Below are 7,350 nucleotides of genomic sequence, written 5' to 3'. Positions count from 1 at the left end.
CCAACACCGACCCTTGCGGTACACCACTGGTAACTGGACTCCAGGATGAACATTTCTCATCAACCACCACCCTCTGTCTCCTTTCAGCAAGCCAATTGCTGATCCAAACTGCTATATCTCCCACAATCCCATTCCTCCGCATTTTGTACAATAGCCTACTGTGGGGAACCTTATCGAACGCTTTGCTGAAATCCATGTACACTACAACCACCAGTTTACTCTCATCTACCTGTTTGGTCACCTTCTCAAAGAACTCAATAAGGTTTGTGAGGCACGACTTACCTTTCACAAAACCGTGCTGACTATCCCTAATCAAATTATTCTTTTCTAGATGATTATAAATCCTATCTCTTATAACCTTTTCCAACACTTTACCAACAACAGAAGTAAGGCTTACTGGTCTATAATTACCAGGGTTGTCTCTACTCCCCTTCTTGAACAGGGGAACCACATTTGCTATCCTCCAGTCTTCTGGCACTATACCTGTAGACAATGACAATTTAAAAATCAATGTCAAAGGCTCGGCAATCTCCTCCCTGGCTTCCCAGAGGATCCTAGGATAAATCCCATCTGGCCCAGGGGACTTATCTATTTTCATGCTCTGCAGGATGTCTAATACCTCTTCCTTGTGAACCTCAATCCCACCCCGTCTAGTAGCCTGTATCTCAGTACTCTCCTCGACAACATTGTCATTTTCTAGAGTGAATACAGATGAAAAATATTCATTTAGTGCTTCCCCTATCTCCTCTGACTCCACACACAACTTCCCACTACTATCCTTGATTGTGCCTAATCTTACTCGCGTCATTCTTTTATCCCTTAAATACCTACAGAAATCCTTAGGGTTTACCCTGATCCTATCCGCCAACAACTTCTCATGTCTCCTCCTGGCTCTTCTGAGCTCTCTCTTTAGGTCTTTCCTGGCTACCTTGTAACCCTCAAGCGCCCTAACTGAGCCTTCACATCTCATCCTATCACAAGTCTCCTTCTTCCTCTTCACCAGAGATTCCACTTCATTCGTAAACCACGGCTCCCGTGCTCTACAGCTTCCTCCCTGCCTGACAGGTACATACTTATCTAGGACACTCGGGAGCTTTTCCTTGAATAAGCTCCACATTTCTAATGTGCCCATCCCCTGCAGTTTCCTTCCCCATCCTGTACTTCCTAAATCTTGCCTAATCACATCGTATTTGCCTTTCCCCCAGCTATAATTCTTGTCCAGTGGTATACACCTACCCCTTTCTATCACTAAAGTAAACATAACAGAATTGTGATCGCTATCACCAAAGTGTTCACCAATTTCCAAGTCTAACACCTGGCCGGGCTCATTACCCAGTGTACCCAATCTAATGTGGCTTCGCCCCTTGTCAGCCTGTCTACATATTGTGTCAGGAAGCCCTCCTGCACACACTGGACAAAAATTGATCCATCTATTATACTCATACTATAGTGTTCCCAGTCAATATTTATTCTTTACAACCTTTCTTAAATAAAGGCACAACATTAGCCACCCTCCAGTCCTCCAGCACCTCCCCCCTGTCAGTAGCTAATACAAATTATCTCTGCTAGTGAGAGATATTTATCTATTTCTGCTTCCCTAAGTTTCCTTGACGTCCTAGGAAAAACTTGATCCTGGAGATAAATTTCCAGGACAATTTATCCACTTTTATGAGTTTTTTTAACGACCTCCAGCACCTTCTGCAGTGTACTGTTTTCAAGACATCAATATTTATTTCCAGAAGTTCCCTAGCCTCCATTTCTTTCTCCACAGTAAACATTGACGTGAATTATTTGTTTAGTATCTCTCCCATCTCCTGTGATTCTACACATTGATGTCCTCACTAATTTTTAAGGTGGCCTTTTCTCTTCCGAGTCACTCTTTTGCTACTGATGTACTTGTATGACCATAAAACACAGGAGCAGAAATTAGGCCATTCAGCCCATCGAATCTGCTCTGCCATTTAATCATGGCTGATAAGTTTCTCAATCCCCTTCCTCCGCTTTCTCCCTGTAACCCTTGATACACAAGAACCTATCTATCTCGGTCTTAAATATCCTCAGTGCCCTGGCCTCCACAGCCTTCCGTGGCAATTAATTCCATAGATTCACCACTCTCTGTCTGAAGAAGTTTCCCCCATCTCCATTCTAAAAGGCCTTCCCTTTATTCTAAGGCTTCACCCTCGGGTCCTGGTCTCTCCTACTAATGGAAACATCTTCTCAACATCTACGCTGTCCAGGCCATTTGAGTATTCTGTATGTTTCAATTAGATCCCCCCTCATCCATCTAAACTTCATCAAGTCTAGACCCAGAGTCCTCAAATGTTCCTCATATGTTAAGCTGTTTTTTTTCCTGGATCCATTCTCATGAACTTTCTCTGAACACACTCCAGGGCCAGTCCATCCTTCCTGAGATATGGGGCCCAAAACTGCACACACTACTCCAAATGTGGCCTGACCAGAGCATTATTGAGCCTCAGAAGGACATCCCTGCTTTTATATTCAAGTCCTCTCAAAATAAATCCCATCATTGTATTTGCCTTCCTAACTATTGACTCAACCTGCAAGTTTACCTTGAGAGAATCCTGGACTCGAACACCAAAGTCTCTTTGCATTTCAGATTTCTACATTTTCTCCCCATTTAGAATATGGTCCACGCCTCTATTCTTCCTAACGAAATGCATCACTTCACACTTTCCCACATTGTACTCCATCTGCCACTTCTTTGTCCACTTCCCTAACCTGTCCAAATCCTTCTGCAGCCTCCCTGCCTCCTCAATGCTACCTGCCCCTCAACATATCTTTGTATCATCTGCAAACTTAGCCCGAATGCCCTCAGTTCCTTCATCTGGATTGTTAATGTATAGAGTGAAAAATTGTGGCCCTAACACTGAGCCTTGCGGAACACCACTTGTGACCAGCTGCCATCCTCTAGGGACCGTTTCCTCCCCACTCTCTGCCTTCTGCCAGACAGCCAAGCTTCTATCCATGCTAGCACCTTGCCTCTGACACCTTCTCTTACTCAGCAGCCTCCTGTGCAGCACCTTGTCAAAGGCCGCCTTGAAGTCCAGGTAGATAACATCCATTGTTATCTTGTTCTAACCTACTCGTTACTTCCTCAAAGAATTCTAGCAGCTTTGTCAGGCATGACCTCCCCTTGATGAATCCATGCCCTATTTTGCTACACACTTCCAAGTATTCAGAAATCTCATCCTCCACAATGTAGAATATCTTTGGATTATCCTTAACTTCATCTGCCAAAGCTATTTCATATCCCATTTTTGGCCTCTTGATTTCCCTCTTAAGAATGACACTAGTCCCCTTTATAGTCTTTTGGAGATTCACTTGATCCCAGTTGTCTATACCTAATATACAAACTCCCTATTCTTCACCAGAGCCCCTATATCTTTATTCATTCTTTGTTCCTGACTCTTACCTTCACACTCTAACAGGAATGTAATGCCTTTAAACTTTCTTTGTCTCACCTTTGAAAGCCTCCCACTTGGCAGTCGTCCCTTTACCTGCAAACAGTCTACTCCGATCAACTTTTGAAAGTTCCTCCAGGGAAAACAGCCCCAGCCTGTTCAGCCTCACCCTATAAGTCAAATCCTCTGACCCTGGCAACATCCTTGTAAACATTTTCTGAACCCTTTCAAGTTTCACAACGTCCTTCCGATAGGAAGGAGACCAGAATTGCAAGCAATACTCCAAAAGTAGCCTAACCAATGTCCTGTACAGATTAGAGTGGTGCTGGAAAAGCACAGCAGGTCAGGCAGCATCTGAGGAGCAGGAAAATTGACATTTTGGGCAAAAGCCCTTCATCAGGAAGAATGATGACTGTGCTTTTCCCAAACCACTCCACTGTTGACTCTCCTCTCCAGCATCTGCAGAACCCACTTTCGCCCAATGCCTTGTACGACCGCAACATGACCTCCCGACTCCTGTACTCAATACTCTGACCAATAAAGGAAAGCATCCAAAACGCCTCCTTCACTATCCTATCTACCTGTGACTCCACTTTCAAGGAGCTATGAACCTGCACACCAAGGTCTCTTTGTTCAGCAACTCTCCCTGGGACCTTACCATTAGGGTTGTAACCAGCGGAGTGCCACAAGGATTGGTGCTGGATCCACTACTTTTTGTCATTTATGTACAGTTAGTAAGTTTGCTGATGACACCAAAATTGGAGGTGTAGTGGATAGCGAAGAGGGTTACCTCAGATTACAAGGGGATCTTGATCAGATGGACCAATGGGCTGAGAAGTGGCAGATGCAGTTTCATTTAGCTAAATATGAGGTGCTGCATCTTCAGAAAGCAAATCTGAAGAAACTGGAGCACCAGGTGGAAACTCATTCAGACTCGGGAGAAAGTGCAAACTCCACTTGGATAGTCGCCTGAGGCTGGAATCGAACCCAGATCCCTGGAATGGTAAGACTCCCATGCTAACCAATGAGCCACTGTGCTGCCATTACTTAGTGCCATTAATAAAAAAAAAGTTGGCTTTGGCAAGGTGCAGAAAAGATTTTCAAGGATGTTGCCAGGGTTGGAGGGTTTGAGCTAAAGGGAGAGGCTGAACAGGCTGGGGCTGTTTTTCCCTGAAATGTCAGAGGCTGAGGGATGACCTGATAGAGGTTTATAAAATCACGAGGGGCATGAATAGGGTGAATAGCCACTGTCTTTTTCCCAGGCTGGGGGAGCCTAAAGCTGCAGCACCTAAGTTGAGGATGAAAGGGAAAGGAAAATTAGAATTAGCTTTATTGTCACACGTACTCGCACGAGTTTAAAAGTTGCCACTTACGGCACCCAAGTGCAGATTCTTCAGTACAAATTCTTAAGAAAAAATTTTAGACAAATAAAGAAATAAAAAGTCTAACATTATAGACTAAATTAAAATATAGAGATATAAAAAGATCAGAACAGCATTCCTTCAAACCCAGTCCACCCCATGTGACTCCAGATGGTGCTGGGATTCACCACTCTGGAATCACCTCGAGGCTGGGGGGCTCAGGCTGACTGCACGCCAGGCTGCCAGAACTAGAGGGCTTAGGTTTAAGGTGAGCGGGGAAAGGTTTAAAAGGGACCTGAGGATCAACTTTTTCACACAGAGGGTGGTGCGTGTTTGGATTGAGCTGCCAGAGGAGGTGGTACGATTAGAACATTTTAAAAGGTATCTTGATGGGTATGGGCCAAATGCTGGCAAATGGGACTAGATTAATTGAGGATATCTGGTCAGCACAAATGAGTTAGACCAAAAGGTCTAACTCGTCCATGCTGACCCACTATGCCGGCCTGTTGAGCATGCGGTGGTGCTCTTGAACCACTTCTTGAACCACTGCACTGCTACCACTGTCCCCTCCAATTTGGTGGAGGGACACCCCACACAGTGTCCTGCTAGGGAGGGAGTCCAAGGATTTTGACCCCTGCAATACTGAAGGAATGGCTCACATCAAGTTTGGGATTGGGATGGTGGGGGAGAGCTGCTTTGAGACAGATGGTGTCAATTTTCTTGAGTGTTGTTGGAGCTGCACCCATCCACGCAAGTGGGGAGTATTCCATCGCACTCCTGAATTGTAGTTTGTCCATGATGAGACAGGCTACTGGGGGAAGAGTCAGGAGGTGAGCTACTTGCTGAAGGATTCCCAGCCTCTGACCTGCTCTTGCAGCCTTAATATTTACTCTGAAATCCTTCCCCACACCCTCCTTGAGACCCTATCCAGCCCTGAGGCCCCATCTGGGTGTGTGTTCTTCCCTCTATTTGGGGACCTGCTCAATCCCTTCCAGGTGAGGACATTGCTCACCATTTCTTTCCAACACCACAGACATGAAGGTGTGTGCTCCCATTCTCCAACACCATCGTTACTTCAAACGGCTACACATCAAAGTCAGCAGACCAGGAGCCCTCACTTAACTGAGCATGGTAGCTCAGTAGTTAGTACTGCTGCCTTACGGCACTAGGGACCCGGGTTCAATTCCAGCCTCGAGCGACTATCTGTGTGGATTTTGCGTGTTATCCCTCCAGCTGCTCTGGTTTCCTCCCACAGTCCAAAGACATGCATGTTAGGTGGATAGGCCATTCTAAAATTGCCCAGTATGTCCAAGGATAGGTAGGCTAGCTTTTATATGCCCTCTCCCTCTGCCCATGGAGTCTGATTTAATATCACAATCACACTCAAATACCTCACCTTCTATATTACATTAGAACTAGAAACAGGAGGAGACCATTCAGCCCCTCAAGCCTGCTCCGCCATTTGATTCAATCACAACTGACCTCCCCTCAGACTCCATGCCATGTTCCTGTCTGCTCTCCTTAACCCTAAAAATCTGTCAATACCGTGGTAACTTGGCAACAAAACTGTTTTTATTCTGTTTCTTTAACACAGTATTACCTGGATGATTCCTCCTCTTCTGGAGTCTCTGTATTTCAGTTCAGATGAATAAAATCATTCAACAGCCTGTGGGATTGTGTTCAAATAACGACCAAAATTGGTGAGTGGTAAAATTGATCTCTTTATTCAGAAACTGCAAGTAGCACAAGTTTGAAGTGGCAATAAATCCTGAAATGCAGTTCTTACACTCCCCTTTTGATACACAGTTGTTATAAGCATTAAAATTCCATTACTATGGTGTTACATTGTTTTAACTACAGTACACAAAGGTTTAAGGGGCTTCTGTCCTGGGAGTCAGGAGATGGGTTAAAACATTTCAATGAGGGGTACGTCGGGTTCCAAGAGATCAATTGCATTAGGGGACTCTCCGGTCTGAAGTACAGACAGACGTTTCTGTGGCCAGCAGCGATAAATCAGAATGGTATGATGCTTTTCCAGTGCCAGGATCAAGGATATCTCCGAGAGGGTGCAGAATGCTCTCACTGGGGAGAGGGGCCAGCAGGAGGTCATTGTCCACATTGGAATCAACGACATAGGAAGGGAAAAGATTGAGAGTCTAAAGGTAGATTACAGAGAGTTAGACAGGAATTTTAAAAGGAGGTCCTCGAGAGTAGTAATATCTGGATTACTCCCAGTGCTACGAGCTAGCGAGGGCAGGAATAGGAGGATAGAGCAGATGAATGCATGGCTGAGGAGCTGGTGTATGGGAGAAGGATTCACATTTTTGGATCATTGGAATCTCTTCTGGGGAAGAAGTGACCTGGACAAGAAGGGCGGATTGCACCTGAATTGGAAAGTGACTAATATACTAGCAGGGAAATTTGCTGGACCTGCTTGGAAGGATTTAAACTAGTAAGGTGGGGGAGTGGGACCCAGGGAGATTGTGAGGAAAGAGATCAATCTGAGACTGGTACAGTTGAGAACAGAAGTGAGTCAAACAGTCAGGGCAGGCAGGGACAAAGTAGGA

At 45.2% G+C, this 7,350-nt stretch overlaps 2 protein-coding genes across 4 annotated transcripts in view; one reads left to right on the top strand and one right to left on the bottom strand.

The window, feature by feature from the left end:
* LOC122543615 (zinc finger protein 208-like) overlaps nt 1-7,350 on the bottom strand; it is a 234,057-nt gene that overhangs the window by 29,908 nt on the left and 196,799 nt on the right. The gene's annotated exons all lie outside the window — the stretch shown is intronic.
* LOC122543456 (gastrula zinc finger protein XlCGF7.1-like) overlaps nt 1-7,350 on the top strand; it is a 29,118-nt gene that overhangs the window by 5,128 nt on the left and 16,640 nt on the right. For 2 of the 3 annotated variants that reach the window (XR_006310029.1, XM_043682167.1), the window contains exon 2: nt 6,378-6,483. The gene's annotated coding sequence lies outside the window, so the exon portion shown is untranslated. Of the gene's footprint in view, nt 1-4,408; nt 4,426-6,377; nt 6,484-7,350 lie in introns of those variants that run through there. The other variant, XM_043682168.1, reaches the window with a different exon arrangement.

Source organism: Chiloscyllium plagiosum, chromosome 44, assembly GCF_004010195.1.
Source record: "Chiloscyllium plagiosum isolate BGI_BamShark_2017 chromosome 44, ASM401019v2, whole genome shotgun sequence".
NCBI classification, from domain to species: Eukaryota; Metazoa; Chordata; class Chondrichthyes; order Orectolobiformes; family Hemiscylliidae; genus Chiloscyllium; species Chiloscyllium plagiosum.
This window is presented reverse-complemented; position numbering and strand designations above follow the sequence as displayed.